At 40.3% G+C, this 24,135-nt stretch overlaps 1 long non-coding RNA gene across 12 annotated transcripts in view; it reads right to left on the minus strand.

Moving 5' to 3' along the window:
* LOC311265798 overlaps positions 1-24,135 on the minus strand; it is a 231,431-nt gene that overhangs the window by 200,164 nt on the left and 7,132 nt on the right. For 2 of the 12 annotated variants that reach the window (XR_014623625.1, XR_014623626.1), the window contains exon 3: positions 8,592-8,917. The exons of the other annotated variants lie outside the window; for them this stretch is intronic. This is a non-coding gene — a long non-coding RNA (uncharacterized lncRNA). Of the gene's footprint in view, positions 1-8,591; positions 8,918-24,135 lie in introns of those variants that run through there. 12 annotated transcript variants of the gene reach the window in all.

Genomic DNA, 24,135 nt, shown 5'->3' on the forward strand with positions numbered 1-24,135 from the left:
GACCGGAAGTTGATCTGCACCGTGCGCAACACACCGCGTACTTTGACGCCTCGCGTAGTTGTTCTGTGTTCCATGTTCATCCAGTAGATGGCGCAATCGATCCAATACGAGATACAGACATACAGGCTTTTACATGACATGATTCATTTGTTCCATGAAGACAGAGAAAGAGTTCTGTTGCTGTTTCTTTTACTTTGCTTTCTCACATAAGACACAAAATCAATGACAAACATGTGTAAGTTAACCACGCCCCCCGCAGGTGATCAGTTCATTGAGAACTGCTGGGACCGCTGGAGAGGTGCGTTAGGTTTGTGCACCTGAACAGCTGCAACACACTCCCAGGACTTTTGTTGGGAGGGGCGGGGGAAGCACGCACTTTTATCAATGATCCACCGTCCTGGTCCCACTGAGGACTCGAGCAGCAGCGTTTTTTATACATACATACATATATATATATATATATATATATATATATATATATATATATATATATATATATATATAACAAAAAAAACACTTCTCCTCCTTCTCATTCTTCTTTTATAATTCTGGCAGCAGTGTCTGGCTCACTGCTGCCTCCCCTGGTTGACGACACTTCAATAAAATGAAAAGGCCAACTACGCGAGGCGTCTAAGTACGCGGTGTGTTGCGCACGGTGCAGATCAACTTCCGGTCGCACATCAGAAACTGCGACCGCACGCGTGTGTGAACGCGTGACAACATTTGTCAAACAGTGACAGACAGACGTGCGCACGCTGCTTCATACGCACGCAGCATCTTGTTACGCGTGACATAGTTTGCGCACGTCATTTCCGCCTACATGTGAGCGTGTGACAAAAATGTTCAATTATCTTCATGCGAGCGTTAATGCGTGCGTTCGCATAAAAACGCATGAATGTTACACGTAGTCACTGCGCGTCGTAGTCACTGCGCGTGCAGCAGTCATACACGTGAACGTGCGTGTGAACGGGGGACCATTATAAGTCAATGGGGAAACTACATTACACGTCAGGCGCTGCTTGCTGCACAGGCGTCAAAGCACGCGCGTGTGACACGTTCAGTTGATAGGTGCGCACGCATTATGACACGATTCTACCGCCATAGTGTGTGTAGGTGTGCGTGCGTGCGTGCGTGCATGCATGCATGTGTGTGTGTGTGTGTGTGTTCACAAGTGATGCAGCTATGCATTACAGTTTACTTTACACTTTCCTATATGTCTGCCCTCTAGATCACTGGAGGCCAGGACTGAGTTTAACTCCAAATGGATCCCTTATCACACAGTCCCCAGCACTACAACAATCATTCACTGGTCATGGCAGTGGTGTGTTTCTCTGTGTGTGTTTGTTTGCATTGTACTGTACTGTGTGTGCATGCGTGTGTGTTTGGGTGTGTATGACTCGACTTGTTTTTGCCTTGTGTCCTCACTATGTGCTGCAGTATTGATTCCTGATGGCCAGAGGCTGGCTGCCTATTGATCCAAGTGCTTCCATAAACATGTTGAGATGACTTATGGTGTGTGTATATGTGTGTGTTTGTTTGTGTGCATGATACAAAAACTGTACAACTGTACGTGGATGATGGGATGATTGATAGGGAGGGTGGACAGGCTCAGTGAAATACCAGTGTAATCTTGCCCACATAAAATCATGAAATAGTGCGGCCATGTACAAACAAGCTCAACAGCACGCCTGGGAAATAAAAGCTTTGACCATTTAGCCAAAACAGAGTATCTCATTAAGAGCATCAGTCAAAAGCCTGTGAGAGGAGACCATCTTCATTCCAGATAGTGCTGGTCTAAGCACTTAACCGGACAGATTCCTTTCCACTACGTCTGAAGGCCACAGGGATGAATCTAAACAACTGATCTGTACAGACTCAAAGAGGTGTGTGTATGTGTGTTTCTGTTACGTGTTTTCAGTATGTTGTCAAGCTGGTGACTATGCCCTTGGTAAAGATGAGATATGAAGAAAGAGCTGACATACCAGTGAAATCACATCACAACATGCTGTATGGTATGACAAAAGTTCTGCACTGGAAAAAACTGATATTTTGTCAGTGGAATAAACAACAACAAGGCCATTTTGCTGTCAAATCAGACAGGAATATGGTCCCTCACGCTTAAATATTATGTTAGTGGGGCTGGAAAAGACTCTAAAAGAAACAGTCAATAAAATTCAATGTTTATTGGTGCTTCCAGTTTTATTAATGCAAATGCAAATGAGCAAAATGTCTACTAGCGGACTGAATTGCTAATGTGCATGTTTGTTAAACTGTATTTGACTTCAGTAGGAGGTGTTGGAAATAGGTAAATGTGTAAAAATATGGGAATTCAGAACACAATAACATATTGTATACATGACAGATTTCTTCCTAATACAAATACTATGTCAAAATGTTATCTAGCTCTATTGCTTTCCACCGTGAAACACGAGTAGGTGTTGGATTTGCGACAAGGAGCACAGATGTATTCCATATTCCAGGAAATTGCTAAAATGGGAACAAACACATGCTTGGATATGCCAATTCTCACATTTAAATTCTGAGCCAAGAAAGGGAAAATGACTGGAGAGGTAATGGAACTGTCTGGAGGAGGATGTGAGCATATTGCCTTCGTCCATAGTAAGTAGGACAGTTCATGAGTTAAAACACTTTTCCAAGGATCAAAGTTGCCGAGCTGCTGCAGATAGTTAGGTCACCGAGTCTCCAATGAGCATGTAAAGTTTGCTTAACGACACTGGAACTTCTGTTGTACAGTCTAATGACACATACTGTAAATTTAGAGGTCACAACTAGTTCAAAAAGGAGGAGAACACTTATCCCTGTACTATGTACTGTATGGCTTTTTATTGAGAACTGGAAATTAGAGCCTGTCCAATATTGTCATTGATAAATTGTATCAGTGTATATGAAAACTTTTTTATAGCAATTATAATGCAGAAAAATGCTTTGGATAAATCATAGTTCCCAGTTTACTGATTCAGTGCACTGATATCATTTTAGATAATAACATATATTGTTCAACAATAAAATATCCCCTCTCTTTTACATATCTTTGTGTTTGTTAACCTTATTTGAGGGATCGCTGCAAAAAAATGTGTTTATATCGTCATTTCTTACTCCCCAATAAAACCAAGTTTTGATCAGGCTCTACTGGGGATAAGGGATACACTAATTTATCAGCCTAACATTGGCATCCGCCGACATCCGCCTCATTGACTCATTGACAACCACCATTAGGAAATATGATGGTATTCACAGATGTCATTGGCCAATCTTAAACTGTTGTGTCTCATCTATTCAAAGCTGGGAACGTGCTGTCCAATCACCCCTCCCAGCAGTCAGCTGCCGAAACTCTCTCCACGTTGCTGGCAACGTGCTGTGCGCACGTATGGTTTGGAGTATTTCACTACTGTCTCAGAGAAAAAGTGGATTGATTAACTGGCTAGAGAATCTCTCTTAATGACTATTCCCTAACCTAACACAGTCGAAAAGCTGTGACAAAACTTGAGTCCAAATCAAAGCACAATAAAAAGATCAAAAGACAGTAAAAAAGAAGGACTGGTCTCAGATTGCAGCCTTATGCATGATACATTTTAGCAAATAAATCTTTACTGCAACTTAGTTCTTTTTGATGAAACAATGCAGTTTTATTTCTAAAAGCAACAGCACTGAGTTTCAGTGAGTAAAGGAGTGTGTGCCCACGTGTGTGCGTGCGCATCTGTGTTTGGTGTTTACCTTTTCAAGCCTCAGGTGGTAGGTACATATTTAAAGAGCTCCTCACAGGAGGGAGCGTGGAGTGAGATATGATCTCATTCTGAGAAGCTCTCACAGTATGACATCACAACAGCAACTGCTGTGCGTGCATGTATTTAGGTATGCCTGTGTGCGCGTTGGTAGCTTCATATGTGTGTGTTTGATTGTGTTTGTCAAGGGAAATTATGCTGATTGCCTCAATGAAGGAGGCATAAATCATATCCTCCACTGTAATCATCTGCAGCAGTTTATATTTGCAATAAATCTTATCACAACTGTGCTGGGTATCTTACAAATCAGACAGTGACACCTGTTCCACTTCTAGGGTGACTGCATATAATACAGCAGTGCTCAAACAGTGATATTTCAAACTTAAATAATCATCTTTTTGTGCTTGACGTACTGTGTAGAGACTACAAGTCTGTGGCCGCGGGGCCATTTTCTGCTCTGGGGAAAGAATCAATATTAAAGTGAGAGTATTAATGAATGTTTAAGCGTCTGCTTCAGACTCCTATTGATCAGATGGCTGGATCAGCAATGCTGGGCCTATCCAAGTAGAACGGTGATCCTCATGCTCCAGGAAAATCTCCCTAGATATTAACACATGGATAAGTGACACACTGAACATCTGTTCGGAGGATGCCTAGAATGAACTGGCTTGACATGAGAAGATAACTGTTCCTTTCCAAGTTGCCGACGAAGCATGGATATTGACTTTGAACACAAGCTCACATCTGAAAAAATTCTAGTTAATGTCCATAATTAACTTCAAAAACGTATACTCTAAAGATACTGATTGCAGAAATGCGCAACAGTTTTCAGTGAAATTATAACTTTATATTCATAATGCTTGATCTGTTTTAAGGCACAGAGATGTCACCAATTTGCTGCAACCTTCAAAACATAATTTGTTTATACTATTATGGTTACAGTCATAGAGAAGTAAAGAAAGCTGAAATCACTGATTATCAAAATGCAGCTTTAACTAAATATCTTTGGGATGTGGACAAAGCAAGACATTTGAGGACATCATCCTGGGATTAGGGAAACACTGAGCAACATTTTCCATAATTTTCTGACATTTTATTGACCAAACAACTAGTCGATTATTCAGGAAAATAATCATCTAATTAATCGACAATGAAAATAATGGTTAGTTGCAGCCCTAATGTGTACATGCATTTAACTTTGCTCTGCTTCCCTTTTCTGCTGACCTCTTTGTCTCCCTCACTCACTTTTCATCCTGGATGTTGGATTGTTTTCTCTAACATACTACATATGACACAAACAAGGAGTTTGCCAAAACCATTTCTTCTTTCTCACAGGATCATGGGGATTGTAGTTGCCAACATCATGCTGGTAGTGATGTACACAGTGGATGTGGGAGAATGTTTGCACTTGGTGTGCGTAGGCTCTGTGGAAACAGAGCTAGCTTTACTTGGGGCGCAAGGAGACGGTAAGCAAGTGATGCAATTATGGGATCTGACATTTAAACACCCACCCTTGTTTTAACATTCACACATACACACACATCATATGTATGCACTCTCTCTTTAGAACTAAGGATTGACATGTTCGCCTGCAAGAGGAAAAACAAAGAAATGGAGTCTTGCCTCTTCCCACACATGGTCTCTGTATAGATGGCATTTGTGCTTTAGAACAATACTGAGTGGTTCTGAGAGAGCAGATTAGCGTGCCTCTGTGTGTGTGTACTGCATCTGTATGTATGTGTGTCTGTGGCTGTCTGGAGCCCATCCATCTCAGTTTCGCTCCTGGTGTGTCTCAGCCAAACACAGATAGTGAGGCTGGCTGTGGTTAGCAACCAAATCCTTGCTTTAGGCATACAGTACTTTCTATCAAATTAAAGCGTTATTTTAACTTTACAAACTCTTTCAGCCTCTACAGAATTGTAAATCCAACTTTGCATTGGATACAAGTTGGGTCATTTTGAATATCCTATTCACCTAATGAGCTTATTACTTTTTGCAGCTGTACCCTCAGATTTAAAACTAGATTAACTTGATCCTTTGCAACTTTGAGATAGAAAGACGAAGCCCCGTTAGACTGGCTCCAGGCCTCATTCGAGTCGAACACAGATACTCAGCATCATAATGGCTTCCTCTCCATCCCACACTGTGGCCTCTGGTTTAAGGGCGGTAAACTTTAATGTTTATTGGCAGTGCAAAAGGTTAGTCTGCAAGTGGAAGAGAGGGACAGAAGTAATACAGCTGCAGCTAAATGACTACACGGGAAGGGCTAATTAAAAGTAATAAGCCTTGGTGGCTTGTATATATACCAACCAGGCAAGCTACAGATACAATGAAGCCTTTTCACAGCTTTGCACAACCTTATTACATATCTGTTAAGTTATATCATCATAGCCTTATTGAGATTCAACAGCCTCATTACAGATTGAATCACCTTCACCTGAACCACTTATCTATATATTTTAATAAATCCCTATATAATTTATAATGCTCTATATATTTTAATATTCATATAGTGAAAGACTTCATCAATCTTTATCCTTTTTTTATTTTTATGTTTCTCCAGTAGTAGCAGTTTCGATTGTATATTGGCCTGTCCTTCTAGGATTTTATTTTGCTACCTCACTCTGTGCCTCCAAACAAGAGGTTCTCTGAATAAAAGGGTGTATGGGATATTTAAAAAAAAAACTGCCATCTACAGAAATCTTTAAACTATCCTGCTGTCCAAGGTTCACCAAAGATTTTGTGTCAAAAAACTGAAATTGTTCATGTAATTATGTATTTGGGAGGTGAGGTGAAAAGTATTAAACTCTAGTTTTCCTTGCTGAAAACAATTCATAGGAACAGAAACAGACTACTTAGCTTATCTGCATGGCTTCCGATTATTAGACTCAATTTACCCTGAGTCACCTCTGGGTATTTGTCTATCTCTTCCTTTTCTAAAAGCCTGTCTGTGTCTGAGTAGGTCATACTGAATGGCTGATGTTCACAGTGATTACATGTGAGAAAACAACAGGATTAGAACCTTTTAGACTAATCTAACATTAGTCAAATTGCCAAAACAACTCTTTATATGATGATTTATCCAAAATGTTATACCTACATAAACATGCCAGAGATAAAATGTGTTTAAGGTACTTAAAATCAGTGCATATTTGATACAGCTGGATAAGAAGATTGCAAATCCCCAAAGCTTGACATTTATAAACACGGCACTTGGTTGCAGCCAGTGTCAGGTTATCCCAGGTCTCACACAACAGACATTCACCTCGTTATGTGGATATGTTTGTGTCCCTCCCTCAGGCTATAACACTCCGCAGCCATCACCCATGCCCCACCCTAGAACAGCACATACTCTTATGACAAACTCACACCCCTTGTTAATTTGTATGACACCCATACCAATGGCTTCTGACAGGAATGGGGTATAAATGGCCCGTAAGTCAATGGGTAGGTCACTATCTTTAGGGGGGTGTCAGCTCCATCAAAACCAACTCAATCACACACACACACAAAGCAGCCACAGACAATCTGAATAAAAGACTAGTATGTCCTATTAGTCATTCAAAACTTATGGGAAAGTGAATTATCAGTTCACTAAGTATCACACGGGTGCAAGTGAAACTACTGTTTCAATTACTGCGTTCATCATTTTTTTATATCAAAACAAGACATTTCCACACAATCAAAGAATAAAATAGTGTGTCATGTTCAAGAGTCAACCAACCTATACAGTTGGGCAGTAGCTTGCACCAGCATCTGGTTCAGAAATAGTTTAACTGACTGCCCCATTATTAAAGGTTCAAAGTTTTAAACGTTTTTTGTATTTGCTTCAGGATGGACTTAAACAGCAGAAATAAGATGGTGATGATAATATAGTCGGCATCTTCACATTAAAGACATCTAGAAAACGCTATCCATCCACTTCAACTGTGTTTAAGCAACAAGCATCAACAATGTAAACACAGAGTCCACCTCTCCTCGTCCCACTGTAGTCCTACGCTGTGTCAGCTTGGAACACAATCTGCTTGTCTAGTGCAACAGTTTTTTCCAGGATGTTGAGTTGGAAACAGGTCTCTATAAAGATGTAGAATAGTTTCTGATTTCCTGTTGCGTCACATTTGTCCACTTCATTTACCTGCAACCAAGCATTAGCCAGAAGTCGAATTAAATCAAAGATGGATTACTGGGCTTTTGTAGTTAGGTTATTTAGAGACAAAACTCAGATTAGGGTTTAATAATTAATCAAAAATCACTTAATTTAATTTACAATAGGGCCAACTGTAAAATCCAAATCGCAGGAGCTACAGTTTTTTTGGTGAAGGTTAAAATGTGTCACAACATACAATTAAAATAAGCACCGTGGTGCTACAGAGATGCTCTGGCCTCTCAAAAATCATATTCTCCAGACAGAGAGTAACATGCTTTTTTTCAGGGAAAATTAAATTTGAAAAAATGCAGTTGCAATACCTGTCAAAATAATTGCAATAAAATGATTTTTGTTTTACTTATCAGTCATTATTCAGATTGTTAATGTTTCACCTGCTGTGCTGTTATCCTGCACTGCACTATGTTCAATGACGAAGCTGGAAAAAATTGCAGTTATTTGACTGACAAAATTAGATTTTACTCAAATAATCAATGTTTAGGGTGCAGCCCTAGAAAACTGACTGAGCCTGATGAGTGCAAAACTCTGAGCTGAGTTAGTAAAGGGCAGCTTAACTGAATCAGTGACTCTTGTTCAAAGCCTCTGGACTCTCTAGACTTGCATCTCTGCAGAGTCACTCCAGCTGTTCTTCACACTAATTTTATTATTCCCATGTAATGCATACATAATTGCACACTCATGGTGTGCACAATTCACTCTGTTAAGGTGTCTGTGATATGTTTAAAGCTTACAGCAAATCTCCATATTCTCATGCAACTCCCTTTCCTGTCTAATCACATTAGCATCTCTCTGCTCTGCATCCAATCAGATTAGTATCTCAACTCCCTGTGGTAACATCAGCAGCTTTGACCTGTTCTTCTCCAGTGGGGAGTGTGCTTGCTGGTAGATGAGCCCACAGTAGCCAAGGTATATTTCTCTCCTTCTTTGAAGTCAATGAGCTGATGGATCTGATCCAGGGAGACTTGCTGTCTGCGAACAGCACACCTCCTCGAGTCTGTTTGGTTTGCTCCTGTAGAAGAAAACGCAGCTCAAGTGGACACACTGTCAGATTATGTTTTGGAAAACAGGCCAAGGATGCAGTGCGGTCCTCGCTCGCTCACTCTCTCATGTGTATTGTCATCTTCACTGTCTATCTGTCTGTCTGCCTCTCCCTCTGTTTCACATACACACACATGCCACCCACTGTAAGATCTGTCTGTGATGTCTGGCTGCCCTTTCTCTTGAATCACTACACAATACACTAGAGAGCACCCACCAGACACTTGTTCTGTGAGTGTGAGTGGATCACTTTTCAGTACTGTTTGACCATCAAAGGGGTTCAAGTGTTCAAGCAGATACCTTTTATGCTGCCGGAGAGCTCTGTCACACCACAGTCTGCCAATATGCCACTACAAAGGCCCATGGCATTTAAAGGAGCTGGATTTGTGTGTAAATGTGTGTGCGCATGTCTAGGTAGAGAACCCATCAGGGATATTTGGGGCCTGAATCTGCAGCTGCATTAAGAATCCAATGGTCCCTCAGAGTTTCATTGATTAGAGGGAGACGGGTGATTGGCGGAGAAAATGGAGGGAGACAGGGGGACTATGGGCAGTAAGGGTTAGTATTTAATAGCTCCCTTCCCTCCCTACTCAGCCGTTCTGCTCCCAAAGCTCAATCTGTTGCATCTTTGCCTGGCCCTTCTTTTATAACATCTCTTATACCTCACATGCAGAAACCCACATGTGCATACACATAAGTCAGGGGGAAAAATGCAGAGCAAGCTACACTGTACATGCACAGCACTGTATATCATCCTCAGTCCATTTCCCAGAGTTTTATGGGGTTACAATAAAGTCTAGTTATTGTGGAAGCAGATAGTCCCCTAGCCCTCATCATAAACAGATTTCCCTTCACTGAGCTGATGAGGGCAGCAAAAGCAGAGGGGAGGTTGGAGCAGGAAAACAGGGTAGCAGAGGGCTTGGGGATGATGGGAAGGGGATACAGAATATATATTTTTTTAAGTATTGTGAGGGAAGGATGAAGAGCAGCAGAGTAGAAGGATAAGATAAGGATGGAGGTCAAAGAGAGGAGAGTGGTGTGTTCAGGGAATATTTAGATGAAGGGAAGGGAGAACAGTGGCACTGATCAATATGACAATAAGAAGAAGACAGCCAGGTCTACATAAGTCAATAGACTTTAAGAACAGAATAAAAACATTGAAGAGAAGATGCAATGAAGTCAGGAATTCTTGAAGAAATCTCGCTCTGCCTCACACAGCAACACTTTTTAATGTGGAAAGCCTCCCTAGTTGGGATACTAAGCCAGGTTTGTCTATCCCCAAGGCCTGCATTACTTAGGCTGTAAATGCCGTCTGCTACAGTAATACAATCAGCAGAGATTCTAGCAAAGAGCCTGGCCTTGGTTTGGCTTTTAATCTGTGCCCCACAGCTTGCTGCAAGCAAATACTAGACACCTATTAGACAACTGCTCACATGATTTGCACCAAGAAACCTGCAAACTAGTCAAATGTAGAGTTGTTTCACATTTAGAGCACAGATGTTATGTTTTATTATGTGAATATACCATCTCATGCTGTTTGCAGCAACAGTCTCAGCATGATGTCCTCCAGCTTTCACAGTAGTTTGATAATATCCCATGGGGTGTTGCTTTAATTTAAAATCAAATAAATAAATCATGAAAATCATTCACACATTGTTAGGCTGGTGGCAGTTAGAAGACATGTCAGTGTCTACAGACAACACAATGAACCCAATCTGTCCTGTTTGAATCTTGATTGACTCTCTCATGGAACAGGACACCAAATCAAACAAATGATAACAATCACAAATAATTTTTTAAATCTGGGGAATAAGCAAAATCTCGACCTATAATAATTTAAAACATTACTCTCCCTGAAGTCGTTACCAACTCACAAAGACCTGGATAAATGTTAATTTGACATTTTGAGAATGACACTTATTCACTTTCTTGCCATGAGTTTAATGTGAATATCGATACCACTGTCCTATCTATCCGGTAAATATAACTCTACAGTTAAAAGCCAGGTAGCTAAGCAGATAGACTGGAAACAAGCAGTCAACCTGTCTCTGTCAAAAGCCAACAATGTAGGACGGACTTAAAGCAAAAAATATGTGTATATGTGATAGTTATAGATTTAAGGTTGCTCTGTTCTGAGATTAAAAAAAGTAGCATTTCACTTCCATGCTGTGTCCTATCTATGGATCATTAGCACATTCATGTGGTGCAACCTCGCACCGTGAAACAAAAAATTGAATGAGCATGAAAAAAAATTCTCACAGAGCCTCATCTGGCATCACATGAACAGAAAATATAATTCACCGGGCCAATTCTCAGAAACAAGCGTTATTATGAAAGTGAATCAACCAAATGAAGCCCACGCTACAAATGTTTGTCAGTCGATCCATCTGTCACAATGGGATGTTACTGCCAAATTATTGTGACCGTCAACAAGTGCATCTCAAAAGAGCTTTGCATCAGGGACCAAAGTAGCTTTGCGCTGTTAGTTCCACCTTTTTTCTCAGTTCTAAAAACACAGACCTTTCTGTTGGAGCATACTTTCACACACAAACTGTTTTGTCCATGACATTGGGAAATTCAACAAAAGCATTAAAATCAAACAGGAATACAATTTGACCACCACTGGCCAACACTGCATACTCCCAGCCAATGAGCTTGTAGCAGCTTAACTGCTGCTTTCAATTGCCAAAGGTGAATAATGGGCTGCCACCTTTCATTGTTTTTAACTAGACAAACAATATCATTACAATTTGTGTTGCTGGCAAGATTGGTTCAGTTTCATCCAACATGGAAACCAACAAATAACATTATATTTGTTGGTTTCCATGTTGGATGAAACTGAACCAATCTTGCCTCCCTTTATCCACCATCCACTCAGGCTATTTCAGCCATGCAGTCCTAAAAAATAAGACCAGAGAATTAATTAATCCTGTATGTTTTTATCAATTAATCAAACAGATGCCTACTATTTGATTTGCTCATCATTGCTCCAGACTCTTGAAATGTATGCATAGCAGATTTGGGCACTACTTAATATCTCCCTCTGCACACCAAAGCTAGAAAATACCACAACATGTCAAAGCTTTCCCTCTGTTAAATTCAGCCTGTTTCATTATGTCAAACGTACTCGTAATCACTGACTGATTATGATGGGGTTTTTTTTAAGATTGTAAAGTACATCAAAATGGGGATAAGTGTACTGTTGGGCCTTTTAGTAGAGGCTTTAGGTGCACCTGCATGAACATAACTTTACTCTCTGGTGTCTGGTGTGTCTGATCCTATTGCCAGGTTCAGAGTAAAGCAAAACATCCACTGATCCTCAAAAATATTTTTGGGGGGATGAATTTGTTTCAAGCTGACAAAAAGCAAAGGGTTGGGCTCTCCAATGGTTGACAACTATCGACCACTGGGCCCTCTACCATCAACTACTAAGTAACCACTAATTGTAACATTAGCTGTCATTAGCTTGTTAGCTCAGTTAGCAGTCCTAGTAGCTTACTTCCTCCACTGGGTCCCTCAGGCTCTGGCCTATTAACCTCCTCCTCCCAGCGGTCCATAGCTTCTATGCAAGAAGTCTTAACACCTCTCTTGCTGCTACCTGAGCTAACTTGCGGCATGACTAACTGAGCTAACTAGCTAAGCAACAAATAATGGCATCCATCCAGCAGACTATAAAATATTATCCAGTCTCACAAAAGTGAATAAAGTTGTGTTTTTTATAGTACTTAGTGAAGCCCGTCCTGATCAAGTTCAGTGCCCCAGTTCGCTATGCCGTCAAGCACACCGGAATGAGAATGAAATGAAGAGTTGCATAAAGGGCCAATACGAGATATGTAAGGATTTTTTCTAACTGTGAATAATGCAAAGCTACTCTAGTGGAGTCCCAGAATAAACATATAGAGCTAGAAATGAGCATAATGGGTCGCCCAGATGCTCGCCCAGCAGGGGAGTGAGAATTAGTCTGTATGCTCCCTTTGCTGGTGACGGAGCCAGAGTTTTCTCGGCTGGGTGAAACAGTTGGAGGTTGCCGTCAGAGCGACAGTGTGAAGCGGCTGTGACAACAGTTGTGAGCTGGTGAGGATTCTCCCTACTCGCTGGAGCAAGTCGGCTTTTCTGCAATGGGACAGGCTTGCCAACACCCCATGGCCCTCTTCGGCCCAAACAGTGAAAATGTCCATGGTAATTTTTTCACCTTCATTTGCCAATTTTCTCGACAACTCTCAACCCTAACAAAAGGTAAAAGTGGGTACTTCAGTAGTTGAACTAAGTGAGGGATAAAATTGTGTATGAAATGCAAGGATTATATCAATCTGAGGTCCTCTGAAGGTCTCACACAATCTTTAAAGACGGCGATCGCACTGTACTGGACCACAAATTATCAGAATGAAAACAGGATTTGGATTGACTGATAGATTTGCCTCATGCACTCACCTGTAAAAGAGTCCATCCTTTATCCCCGAGTCTCAGACCATTCTCTGAGGTGTGGAAGGGGGCAATTGAATTAGCCCCACCCTCTCTAGCCCATAGCGAGTGATATGGGACTGGATTCCATTACACAAACTCTATCTAACCCAGACCGCGGCCTATCTAAACCTCATATCCCTGAGAACACTCCATACATCAGCCACAGGCTAATACACTCTAATAGGCAGGGCCCTCATCCACAGATAAACCATATGACCTGTCTCTCTTTTTCACTCACAATAGCTACCATTTGTTTGCCTTTTTCCACAGAACTTTACTATTCCTGCTTGTACTACTCACACTTTCCGTCGCCCTTTCTGTCTGTCATCCCTTTGTTGTATTTGTCACTGGTTGTCTCTATTTATTCAGTTTGCTCACTTCTTATCTCGACTACTTCAGTTCACTCTCAGTTGCTTTGTTTAATGCCCTCTCCACTGCTGTTCCTCTGTCACTCACTGCTTTGCCATATTCACTGTAGTGTGAAACAGTAAATTGCATAGGATGCGTGATTAGTGGATGCTTGTTTTCGGGAGGGTTGTTCTCTCATCTGTATGCATTCTGTCATACTCACGTACAGTACTCATACTATTCAAACCATGTCCTTTTTGTCTTAAGCTGTGTTTCCATTAACATATTTTTATGCGCATTTTGAAGTAACACAATTAAAAAGGGTAATGAGGGGCACCCCGGTAGCTCAGTTGGCTGTGTCCTTACTACAGCGACCCAAGGTTCACATCCGACCGATGGCCCTGTGCTACATGTCATCCTCACTCTCTCTTATCCCAGGAGAAGATGAAGTTGCTCCCATTGTCAGTGTCTTCCCGGACATTCCCATAATATTTTTATTCCCATATTAATTCCCATAGTTCCTCGTAGAAGTCAACTGGTTTGGTTTCACTTCCGGCTTATTGGCAGTTGGCAAAGAACTGTTTTTTTTCCAGATCCTGACCGCTAATTCTTTTACTCTGTTTATTATAGCCATGTATTGTGAAAGTATCAATAGTCACCCCTACAATATCCATATCGAGGTATTTGGTCAAAATGATATATTATATTTGATTTTATAGAATTATCTATTTCAAGTTTGCTAACAGTAAAACAGTAAACATAAGCAATTATTTGCAGGGTGTACTGAACTGAGAAAAGGTGAGTCTCATTTATTGCTTTTGAGTTAAACTTTTCCTCGATGAAAGAATAAGAGAATTAGCAGCTGATTTCTTTTGTTAAATGAAAAAGAAGGTTGCAGACAAGATTTTAATTTCTCATAGGATGGCATCAAAAGAAATATTGTTTTCTTATACAATAGTAGTACTTAGTATGGTTTTAAACCATAGGAAGCTCGTCTGTGCAAGGGTAAATGAAAAATAGATGAGACACAACCTCTGTAGATTCTCTTTCACACCTGTACATGTTTTTACACACTACTATATAAGCACTTATCCACATACTTACATAAAATCTTTACATGCCACATTTTTCTTGCCCCTAAACCATCTCTCTCGTCTTTCCTCCACCTCTTTCTTTCTCCATTTTCTTAATCTATCGTCTTTTTGTATTCCTCCTCCTCCCCTCTCTCCTTTCTTCTCTCCTCTACCATTCCCAAGATGTCTCTCTCCCTCTCTCCTCTGTTTCCCTCCAACCTTACATGTCTCTCCCTCCCTCTTTCACCCTCTCCCTCTCTCTCTGAGAACATCAAAGGGCTGTGTCAGTACCAAAGCTCAGCTCAACAGTGGAGTGGTTGACCTTGGACGCTCACTAACAACCCAGGAGAAAGGGAGAGAGAGCGATAGACAGAGGAAGAAGAGAAAGAGAAGGAGAGAGAGAGGGATCACGAATGTTCAGGAATACTAAACAGGCTTAAGACACGAATCTTTGAGGCTCACATGTAGAGAGTGCTGTTTACTGTAAACTGTGAACTCGCAAATCAGACAATACAAAGTCAAATTTGGCTGCAAACATCAGAAATTTTCAGGCGATTTTGTTTAAAGAATACAGTTGTCACTCTCATCGATACCAAAATAGTGACACCTTAAAGTTGCCAAAAAAGCCACTTCATACTCAACAGTTGCAGAGATGCTTCTTTAACCTCAGAAAAGACCATGTGTGAACACAGGAGAAAGATTTACTTCACAGAACTGAATTGCTGAATATAAAAAAATAGTTGTTTTTCTGAGCTATACCTTCTCACAATAACAAGCAATTTCTTGGATCTGGGTGTTTGACTGCAGCGGGCACAGAGGCAAGTACAAATGAGCATTTATCAATAGAAATGATAAAAAATCATAAACAGAAGATGACCTGAAAGTCAAAACAAATCCGTGCAAATATTCAGAGAGTAGGTTTGGTTGGCATACGTGCTCAAATGTGTCTGCGTTCGAGCCAAGGATTTCACCTGAAACGTCAACAACTCTGTGATGAAGAAACTGTGTATGCTTGCATCTGTGTTGCATCATTAACAAGTAATACACACACAGCCACATCCACACTTTTGTACACACAAGCCTACACACAAAAATGTATCTTAACAGCTTAACATGTGTTGCAGTTAATAGTTACAACATGTACAGATGCACAGGAAACACGCACACTCCCACAAAAATCCTGAATCATAAATTATGCACCCACATACGCTAAATAGTACAAGTACTCCATCACAAATTGTTCTGCAGTAAATATGAGAATGCAAACAGCGAAAAAGAAGGAACATTGGGGAAAGAAACCTGCTGAAAAGATATAATGATAATTATTCATAGAATACTGCAAACATAAACAAAATACAGATCATCTTCTGATTCTGTTAAAACTAAGAGTCATCTTATTGGCATGTCAGATATTGATACGTTATGAAATGCCAATATTATAGTGCATCCCTATTAAAAAGAAAAATGTTATGTTCAAATCAATATAATTAAATTTACAACACTTATAATAACTTTGAAGATGCAGTTTTTGTTAAAATAAAATCAAGTCATTCTAATTTTCTAGGGCAACAGACGGACAAGATACAATCTCAACATTTTATGAAGGTGTGTGGCACATGCACATTCAACTCTAGTTTGTAGTTTGAGGAAGAACTCCATTTTTCTCTCAACATTTGTAAAAAGGAGCATACTTTGGCACTGAGAGTTTTGAGTGACAGAAGCATCACAAAAACCACCGTCAGGACAAAATATAATAAAAGGATCCATGGCCAGAGCAGTGTGCATGATCCCTTTTTATCTCGCTTTGAAGAAGACATTGTTTTCCCATCTCTTCCTCTCCTTCCTTCCTCTTTTCTCCTCTCACTGATGTCAGTGACTCCTCATCAGGGAGCACATTAAAACTCAATCAATTACACACACACACACACACACACACACACACACACACACACACACACACACACACACACACACACACACACACACACACACACACACACACACACACACACACACACACACACACACACACACACACACACCTCCCAACAACTGTCTCTCAATGTCATCCCTGGGCTTAATGCCAGCATCTCTCTCTCCCAGTCTCCTTCTGCGTAGTCTTGTCCTCATCTCTCTCATTGTGATCCTGTGGCCTTGTTGGCCCTGGCATTCAATTTAGCTGTCATCCAGATGCATCCCTCTCTGCGCACATACACATGCACGCTCACTCACACACAGATTGGTTTTCCTGTCAGGGCAGTTTGAGACCAATCAGACTGTGGTATTGGAGCATGCCCAGATGAGGGCTAAAGGCCATCAAGGGACCCCTCACACAATGAAGTGCTCCCTTTAATCCTGGACACATACAGTAACACAGAGATGCACAGACACACACACACACACAAATGCCGGCGTGCCAAAAGTTATATACATCAGAAGACACAGAAAAGCACTTAAACACATGCACAGTCAACTTCAATAAGACTGGACTTACATTTACCACCAGTGCTCTTCAATTTGAATGCATTAAGCATGCATGCCTATGTATGAGAAAAGCAAACAAGTCTTCTTGTGTGCTCATTGTGTTTGTATGTGTGTAAGTGTGTGCTAAGTTGCCTTTAGGCGCCATCAGGGTGCCACACAATATGGCTAATCCTGGGCCCCACAGGGACAGAACAGTGTCTACTCTGTTTCCAAGAGATCAACACAGCCAGCCAGAGAGCAGGAAGAAAAGAGGAGGAGAATGACACAGACAAAAAGTGAGTGACAGAGATAAAGAACGAAGGACAGGCACAAAAAGAGAGGGTTATTGAGAAAGTCAGAGGAGACAGAGAAAAGGTAATCCTGGTGGAGACATGATGAAGGGATGAGCTAGAAGGGAGGTTTGATAGGATGGAGGAGGACACAGTGGAGGAGGAGGAGGAGGATAGAAGACAACACTGCACAAAGTGGAGGAGGATCTTCTGTACACATGGTCAGCTGTTTATTGTGAGGAGGTGGAGTACACTGAATAACAGAGTCAAGGTTCCCACAGCTTTGTCACAGATTGATCCATTTTTCAATATGGCGTGACACTCCAGATCAGTAAATTTAGAGTTTTTTCTGTCTTATGTCTTATTGACTCAGCCCTAGTATGCAGTTAATTACTTTTAATAATGGTGATGACACACAGAGACACAAGCCGCTCCCTCTCAGTCCAATCTCAATTTGACAGAGACAAGTGCTGCTTTTTTAAATAAAAAAATGTAAACAATATTATAAAGTGCTGTGAAGAAAATGGGACGAATACTACAGATCTTAAAATTGATAAAGAAATTACTGGGCCCCAAAAGAGATTAGAAGTTATCTCTCAACTCTTAAATAAACAAAATATATGGTCACTGACTATGGCTGCACAATATATATTATTTGTGTGTGTGTGTGTGTGTGTGTGTGTGTGTGTGTGTGTGTGTGTATATATATATATATATATATATATATATATATATATATACACATATATACATACATACACACACACACACACACACACACACACACACACGCTGAACAAAATATAAACGCAACACTTTTGTTTTTGCTCCCATTTTTCATGAGCTGAACTCAAAGATCTAAAACATTTTCTATATACACAAAAGACCATTTCCCTCAAATATTGTTCACAAATCTGTCTAAATCTGTGTTAGTGAGCACTCCTCCTTTGCCGAGATAATCCATCCCACCTCACAGGTGTGGCATATCAAGATGCTGATTAGACAGCATGATTATTGCACAGGTGTGCTTTAGGCTGGCCACAATAAAAGGCCACTCTAAAATGTTCAGTTTTATCACACAGCACAATGCCACAGATGTCGCAAGTTTTGAGGGAGCGTGCAATTGGCATGCTGACTGCAGGAATGTCCACCAGAGCTGTTGCCTGTGAATTGAATGTTCATTTCTCTACCATAAGCCGTCTCCAAAGGGATTTCAGACAATTTGGCAATACATCCAACCGGCCTTCAAACATCCCCTTTCTTGCATGGCCAGCATACTCACCGGACATTTCACCGATTGAGCATGTTTGGGATGCTCTGGATCGGCGTACACGATAGTGTGATCCAGTTCCTGCCAATATCCAGCAACTTCGCACAGCCATTGAAGAGGAGTGGACCAACATTCCACAGGCCACAATCAACAACCTGATCAACTTTATGCGTAGGAGATGTGTTACACAGCGTGAGGCAAATGGTGTTCACACCAGATACTGACTGGTTTTCTGACCCCCCCAGACCCCCCCAGACCCCCCCCAGACTCCCCCCAGACCCCCCCCAGACTCCCCCCAGACCCCCCCCAGACTCCCCCCGACCCCCCCCAATGAAGCAAAACTGCACATTTCAGAGTGGCCTTTTATTGTGGCCAGCCTAAGGCACACCTGTGCAATATTCATGCTGTCTAATCAGCATCTTGATATGCCACACCTGTGAGGTGGGATGGATTATCTCGGCAAAGGAGGAGTGCTCACTAACACAGATTTAGACAGATTTGTGAACAATATTTGAGGAAAATGGTCTTTTGTGTATATAGGAAATGTTTTAGATCTTTGAGTTCAGCTCATGAAAAATGGGAGCAAAAACAAAAGTGTTGCGTTTATATGTTTGTTCAGTGTATAAATGTGTATATATATATATATGACTGGTGTAGACTTTGTCAAAAGATGATTAATATCAAAAGTAGTAAAGCAGCTCTGCATTTAGAAAACGTAGCCTGCATTACAGTGTTTCTTTTATGATTTCCTTTAATACTTTCTAGTATCCTGCAGGCAGAGAAGAATATCAATGTCAGATTTCTGTGGCAGGAAGCTCTGGACAGCCTCTCCTCATCTCTACTATGAACAAAACACTGAATTTCAAATTCTGTTTTTAAACCAGCAGCAGCACTTTAGAAGTGCAGTCGACCTGCAATACTGAAATAGTTTTTTTAACCATAAGCATCTCTGCTCACATCAGTCGCCAGCATGAGCTGTCAGTGTAGATATCATTAATTGAGACTGCTTGCTGCTATTTACTTGTTTGTGCTGCTTCGCGGTTCACTAGCTCCTAATACTGTGCATTAGAAAATGGTTCCAGTGATGTAACAGGGCGCAATGGGGCATTTTAACAGCCTACCTGAAAAGCAACTGGTTATTTTAAAGTAAGGATTGGAAATGGATCTGGCTCTATATTGTAGCGAATATTTAAACATTAAAAATATGCTTTGTTACTGATCCTGATCCAGTAAAGCAGACTATAGGACATACCTAGCTACGATATTTGGCCAGTGTTATACAGTAGCTGAGGTTGAGACGGATGTGTACTTCCTGCAAATGAGTGAAAAATACAAGAAGATGATAAAAAACAAACTTACACTTCACTTCAAATTTTAATAAACCTGGTGGCTCAGATAAAAATACTCTTGAAGAGCAGACAGCTGCTTTAAAAACCAAACAAACCAGCATGACACAGACAGTGCAACACTGGGTTGATCTTATCCACTTAAACAAATTGAAATTATTTAAATTTTTGATCCCACTGTATTGTACAGTACATCACTTAAAAACAGACCCAGCTGACCCACTAAGCTTTAAGTGCCTATTACCGAGCAATGCTGACATTGTTAGTAAGTGTTTTTCACATTGTTAACAGACATATATTTTTCCAAATACACAGTACATTGAAAGGAAAACCCCTTTGGCTTGTTCTACCAGAGACAGCTGGAGGCTGAAAAAACAGATTGTCATTATTACACATATCTCACAGTTAGACCCATGAAACTGAGATTTCACTCCTACACAAACATCACTTACAGAGTTCTGGAGGCCAGCACTGACACAAAATTTCTCAACTGCTAAAATGTTATTCATGGAGGCTACTAATTAATTATGAGAAATAAAAATTTAATTTGTCTTTAATTTTTCAATTTCCACTCAGTTTCACTGCTTTTTTGTTTTTTCAAGTTGACCCAATGCCAATATACTCCCGTTTTCACCATTCCTCTTGTTTTATTTTCTCAATTCAAAATTGTTTTTCCAATCTCCTTACTTAATCCACCCCTACGCCTCTTTCCTCTCTCCCTCTTTTAACTCTGCTGCTCTAATTAAGTGGGCTGTCCAGATGACATTTGCTGTTAAATGAGTCTCATGTCCTTCTCTTCCTCTTAGATCTGTGTGTGTGTGTGTGTTTTATAATTTTGTATGTGCATGTATACATGAACGTGTACAATGTGTAAATCGTTCCATGCTTCTCTTCTTTGTGTAAGAATATTTGCTTGCATGTGTTCGACCCGCTCTGAGTGCAGGCCAGAGGTGCTGATTGCCAGTTGACCGTGGGGCTATTTTAAGGCCCAGTTTAATTTGTGGTGATTGATTGTGATAATTAATTTGCCGTAGGTAGATGATTGTGGTAATTAATTTGCTGCAGCTTGATGATTAAGGGTTGCTGGTGTCCCGTTGTGACCAGCACTGTTTGGCCGATTAGCTCCTTTGCTGCCACGTTCATTTATTGTTAGAGAACACCAGTGGTCACCGCTGTAGCTGGTGCACGGAGCCTCCCAAAGCATGTGACCTAAACAGCAAAAATTTTGGACTAGCTATAGTCGGATACATTTATAACTCTGACCCTGCAAGTGGGAAACAAAACACAAGCGCTTGTTTTAATGTAATCTCAACTCACAAATGCACGCACATTAAGAAGAAGCTGGAACACATGATTCAAATGTGCAAAGCGGGAGAAAATTTTGTTTTAATCTGTTTCCATAAAATCATCAGTATATTCTCTCAATATATTTTATTCCTATATTACAAAACAAACTCTCAGAGATCTCCACAGTGAGAAATATTGCTATTTATATCCTTCATTTGCCTGGTATTCCCCAAAGTCTCTGCAGGATTGGTGAGGTGGAGAGCTACTTCATCCAACCAAATGAGACTTGCTGCTCAAATGAGAACGAATGGCTTTTCTAACAACGATATTATTAAACACACAGCACTGGTGTTTCAAACGCATTAGTGGGACTGATATGAAGTTGTTCGGCTGACTGGTGGAAACAATGAACTCTGGCTAACGTTATTAATCGGAATCATAAATCTATTTCTCATCTGGTCTATCAAATAATGAGGTAGGGGAAACCAAGCAAGGTTTTCCATTAAGCAGTGGTATGCCACACAATGGCACAGATGTTCACAGAGATACACACTTTTGCACACACGCCTTCACACACAATATAAGAAGCGCGAGTCAAATGGAAAGCGAAATGGGCAACAGTAAAGGAAGAATAGTTTTTTGACATCTTTATGTAAGAAATTCATTTATGCATGGCCACAGATGGACTTGGGTTTATTGGTTTCTTTATTGTCAAATGAAGTGTATTGCGAATCAAAGGAGAAGAATGGAGAGACAGGGACTTCTCTATTTGCATCAGGAAACAGTGTGAGGTGTATTTAAAATGCTGCAATGAAATTACAGCAGGGGTTTTGATTGTCAGTATTTCAAGCTCCGAGGAAAACATATCCAACAACAAATTAATCATTAGCAAGAAGGGTAAAAAAACTATTTACCGTACTAACAAGCGCTGCACCACTCCATAAGAAAGAGTGCATTGACAAGCACGACTGCTGTTTGCTTGGGGTTTGTACTTCTTTGTGTCTGACTAGTTTCAATCTACGCAAGCTTTCATACTGAAACAGCCCAGTGCAAATCCAAATGAGACCTACATGTTGTGTCCATGTGCCGTCTGTGTACATGTACACTGTAAAACTTCGGACAGGAATTCAGCAGAATAAACATATATATTTTCATCTACTTAAAGTGGAATCAGACAACTTCCCTGCTTAGCATCTTAAAGTGGTATTATTTTTGCTGGTGCAAAGACAACTGGATCGTTTCCTTTTTCCTCAGAGCACCAACTATCAATAACACACAACTAAACATGAGTTTACTCATTCATTTAGACTATAATGCAGATGTGAAAGAAGAAATGGTGGATTACCAGCCCTTTATTTTCCAGAGAGATTTGTGCCTGGTGGCAGACAAAATTGTATAGTGAAAGCAAGGTTTATAGGGGACCAATCCAAACACCATGTTGTCATTATTCTGTAGCCATCATATTGTGCAGCCAACACTTATTTCATATCGATAAGTAAATATTGTCTATTGCCAGTTTAACGCAGACTTGTAAATTACTTTTATTTTTTTTAATCCATGAATTCTTCTGACTTTAAGACCCCGTGAGCTCAATTAATGTACTGCTGTGAGTTCACTTAATCAAATAAAGAGGGCTTGTGAAACGCAGTGATCTCGCTGCTCACACACATCATCCAGCTGAAACTACAGGGGGCTATATTATTTGACTATTTCCTCTTGAGGTACAAAGTGGTATTTACCAGACATGATAGGCAAGGGCTACCTGGATAGCATGCTAATTTTAGTAGATATCTCCACAACACAAGTAATAGACATCTCTGACATAAGATTTCTTCATATTCTGATGATCATTTTAGTTATTTTTTGAATATTTAAACTTAATTTTTATATAGATATTACATATAGCACCTGTAAAGTGGAAATGAAAAAAGGTCACAGGTCCTCAGAACAGCCTTGCTCTGAAGAACTGTAATGTTACTTAGTGTGACTAAACAGTTGTTTGTAAAACTTAATATCTTAAGTTTATTGAATTTGTTTATTGAAGTTCAGATAATTCAACTAGTATTACATTTTGACAACTCATGAGACAACTTCGAGCTAATTACTCAATCTAAGTTCTGGTAACTTACATTTTTAAAACAGCAGGATAACTTGTGTATTTAAGTTGAACTAGCTTTGAGAGATTTACAATATAGGTGAAAGAGAATCCAAGAGAGACGAGAGCTATATTGAATAAATCTGTGCAACAGAAAATATCCATTTCTTTGAAAATGATCAAACACTCTGTATTAATGCTGAATGAAAATTCATTGCTTACTCAGGCAGAAACTGGAAATCTGTGAGTCATTTAGGCCTCTTTGTATAATTCCGGCAGGGAAACTACTCAATATGCATGAACTGATACAAAGGACTGACTGAATGTAAATTTTACATTGTCTCTTTCCACATATCAAATTACCTATCCTCCTGTACATCGAGCACATAAAATGTAGTAATCAAAAAGTAATCCAATTGTAGCCCTGATCTAACAGGTATGATGTTGCTTGTTGGTCATTTGTTGGTCCAAGCTTTGTTTCAGAGTAAGAGGTAGCTCTTTAACTACTGTTCAGATGATCACGATCTTAGCTACCATCCTAGCATGATAACAT

The sequence above is a fragment of the Pagrus pagrus genome (assembly GCF_965226575.1).
Source record: "Pagrus pagrus genome assembly, chromosome: 11".
In the NCBI taxonomy this organism is placed as follows: domain Eukaryota; kingdom Metazoa; phylum Chordata; class Actinopteri; order Spariformes; family Sparidae; genus Pagrus; species Pagrus pagrus.